Raw genomic sequence first — 4,320 nt, forward strand, 5'->3', positions numbered from 1 at the left:
CCTCCACGGAAGAGATAATTATTTAGCTGAAGGTCCCCTTAAGGACCTTGCAATTTTGGATTCTATTAATGCATAGCCCTGCTTGGGTTCCCTCCCCCCTCCCCTCCCATAAAAAAAAAAAAAAAAAAAAAAAAAACCTTTAACTTTGAAGTAGTTATCTCTTCTCTTGGGGAGAATCCAAAATTGCAAGGTCCTTAAGGGGGACCTTCAGCTAAATAATTCTCAAAAGAGCCACAAAACAAAGAAAAGGAAAACCTACGAGCCTAAAGTTCACTCTAAGCAAAATGACAAAATAACCTAGGGGTAAATTTAAACATAAATTTAATTAAGGTTTGATGTTTAGACCAAACAATGAACTTCAAATTTTATGACATTTCACTTATGAATTATTACTAATTCAAATATCACTCAAAAATATTTTGAGTTCATTTGGGATTAAAATAAATTGAAAAGTAATTTATTGAGAATGGGTTTTACTTCGGTTTAATGTTACTTTGAACTTGGTTTAAATTTGGATTTCTAATCTAAAAGTTTTATTTTTCCAATCATAATTAATTTAATAGACATTTAACGCAAGTGGCTTCATACTTCTCTAATTCACCTAAACCTTTTAGTGTATTTTCGAGGTTAGCTTAAAAAATTAAGGTTTTTTTAAGGGATAAACAAGAGTATATGATTTGATAAGTCAAATAATCATAAAATTTTATAAAATATTAACCCAAGATCATCACTGACCTAAAGCAAAATCAACAAAAAAAATTTAAAATAATTAATTAGAGGATTTTTACTTATTTAGTTATTAAAAGGTTTCTTGGTGATGTTTAGGTTCCATTAAACTTTACAAGATGTTCATAAATTTTTCTACATTTATTGATGAATCTTCAAAGTTCTAATGCATTTAGGTTACCAAAGGATAGCTTGAATTTTGGGTTTGATGATTTTTTCCCAAATGAATTCAAAACTCCATGGACATATATTTAGAGGTCAATAATTACCCCTAGATCATCTCATAAAAGTTTTAAAGTGTTGAAGCGAAGGTGAAGTTCTTATAATTTTTAAAGTGTACTAGACCTTTCATTTCAACATTTTTTTTTGAAAGCTACAATTACATTAATTACCAAAAACTAATTACAAAGTAATAAAAGTCTCGCATTACTTATTTAATAAACTAATCAAAGAAGAAGGAATATTGCAAAAAGAAAAACTTTCAACCAAAAAATTATCATCTAAAGCCAAGGTAGTACATAAATCGGGTAGTTTATTACATTGTCTAGAATTATGATGAAAGATCACTTTATTGAAATCATTTACAAAGAATAAATCCTTTGTCATGAATGTTTCCATTTTCCATTTTGATTTCTTCATAGAGTCTTGAATGAACTTGATTATGTTGAGATTGTCTCGTTCAATTATAACTCCTTTACTTTTAATCATCCAACTTTGAATAAATTTCCTTATTGGAAAAATGGCCTCCATTTCAAGTTCAGCTACATACTAATGAATTCTTTTCTTCCCAAATTCAATAAGAATTCATTTGTTATGGTCTTTAAAAATTGCCTCGCTACCTACAAGAATAGATTCCAAAAGAGAAGAATCCACATTGATTTTAATCCAACCTAGCGGTGGAGGGTGCCAAACATTATGAAACTCTTGATGGAGATTAACACCCCAATTTCCTAACATTGGATAACTTGATTGTTTCATAGATGTAAAAAAAATGTTAGTTGCAACTACCGAAATTGGAAGAATAGAAGTTTGAAATAATTTTGGTTTTTCCAAGAGAAAAAAAAAGTTGTATAGTAAACCTTCACCATATTAGAATACTATTTTGAAAGACTTCTAAGTTTAACCAAATAGCTTTCCAATGAACAAAAGATTGGAGTTTGATAGCCCCATTCTCTCATCTTCATAATAATATCGACAAGGAATTTACATGTAACCACAATATAAGCATAGTTTTTGACTTCTTGACATCCTCTAGCACACAAATTATTATAACATAGCCTTCTATATTATAACTAGGGCTTTCAAGTTTATGATTTTGATGATAACAAATATTATTGATTACCTCTTTATTTCTTCTAGTATTTGTAGAGCATATTTATTTATGTAATGATAAACATTTTAGGTACACCATGCATCATTCTTTAGGCTCAAGATTGGGTAGAATAGGTTATGTTAAATCAATCTATAATTTTAATATATTTATTTTTAATTTCTTGAGTAAAGTCTTGTAAGAACGTATGTTATCATGGTGACCGTGCACACACACAAGTGGAGGAAAAATGTTTTTAAATATTTTAATTTTTCTGTACATCATACTATATAAAATGGATCATACTGTACGATCTGGTGTTATAAAAATTATTAAAATAATTTCTTATTTTTAGGAAAAATATTTCTAAAAATAATTAATCATATAGTATAAATATCACATCATTCTGGAAGATCTTTTATAATTGTAGATCTCATCGTCTATTAAATTAGGCAAAATTTTTAATTTGAAAAGTTATTCTTATTGTACTGTATAATACTTAAAATATTACCAAATTTAATCATGTGATTAGTCAATAGAATCTACTTAATTTTGATATTTTGATCGTCTATATAAATTAGATCGTACTGTACGATCAACATAGATGATTTTGGTCATCCCATGATTCATCCTGGATGAACTATATTTCAGCTGAACTAATTATTTTGCATGATTGGTCATTCATATTGATGATAGTATAGTATTAATAGGCAAGTTGAAACTGTTCATACTGATGATCATACAGTATAAATAGGTAAATTGAACTATTCATATTGTACTAACCGGTGATCATACACTATTAAAAGATCAAATTCTACATATCATATTGGATGATCCTTAGATCATACAGTTTGATCTTTGATGGTTGAGATGATTTTTTAGGGTTTTTGAAGCCCTTTATTTAGGCATTCTCTAAAGATATTATAAGTGTCTTTGGCATGCGTTGAGTCTTCATTCTTCTGTAGAAAACATAAAGAGAGAGCCCTGAAAGGGAGAGATAAAAGGGTGGAATTTGAGAGGGAGAAGATCCTTGTGGAGTTCAAGGGAGTGTGGAGGGAGTTTCACATGGTTGCTCTGCCAAGCTTGCATCTTAGTTCCATCAGATTTAAGGTTTGTCTTGAGGGAAGTTTTTGAAATAATAAGATCTATTTGGTGTTAAAGGACCTAGCTACACTGCCACATCGAGGAAGGTGTAAGTGATTCAGTGTTCTGGAGAAAAGGAGTCAAGGTTCACTACCTCATCAGGAGGGTGAAAAGGATTCTAAGTTCTCTGCCTCTGAAAAAAGTTTTATCCTCTACCGCACCAGGTTGGTGGACGAGAGTTTATAAGGGCTTCTTCGCCTAGCGGTGAGGACTGAAGGAGAGACACGATAATGATAGTGCAATACTCATAGTGGGTGACTCTAGGGAGTGAACGTAGGTCATGGCTTGACCAAATTAGTATAAAATATAATGTGTTCTTTCTGATTTTATTTTCAGCAGTTTATTTTTTCGCATTTTATTTTCTATTATAATTTCTTGGTTGAAATTGTTGATTGATATTATTTGGTACTAATTAGATTATTATCACCATATCTATAACTTTTGATAAGTGTACCAGCTTCCGCATCAAGTGATAGTATTACTTTCTTATTAGTGAGCCTTAGGGATAGTTCATTGAGGTCTAACAACCTACCCAAACTTTTATTCTTTATTTAAGAAATTATTTTGTTGAAAGGGCATACCTGCGCATCCGCCACCAGAACATTTCCACTCTTGGATTGAGCTTTATTTTTTGTGACCAGTTTGAATAACCAAAATCATCATCCTCAGTGCTACCTTTAATTAATTCTTCATAAGCAAGTGCTAAATTTTATACTCCCAGATAATGAAACATAGCTTTCATTTGATCATCTTCAAAATCAGGATTAATAGAAACTTGCAAAATCAACAAAATTAAATCTTCATGAAAAAATTGTCAACGTTCCATAACATTTCAGCTGCCATTAGTAGAGATGAATTGATGAAGCATTACACCATCCAATCCTACACAATCAACAAGCATTGGCCAAGTATTGAAGCATTTATCTTAAAGCCAAAAATCATTCAAAACATTAACTTTCTTTCCATCTGCACTTTCCATATAATTAGTGGTTTAAGGTATTTAGCACCATCCAAAAGAATTAACCATGCAACTGAAGAAACTTTCTTAAAATCACCATTCCAAATATTATTACCATACCTAACAATAATATTCCTATGAGGTAAATAATCATGATTTTGAATGAACCTCCAAGTCAATCTTG

This window comes from Dendrobium catenatum, unplaced genomic scaffold, assembly GCF_001605985.2.
Source record: "Dendrobium catenatum unplaced genomic scaffold, ASM160598v2 fragScaff_scaffold_371, whole genome shotgun sequence".
NCBI lineage: Eukaryota > Viridiplantae > Streptophyta > Magnoliopsida > Asparagales > Orchidaceae > Dendrobium > Dendrobium catenatum.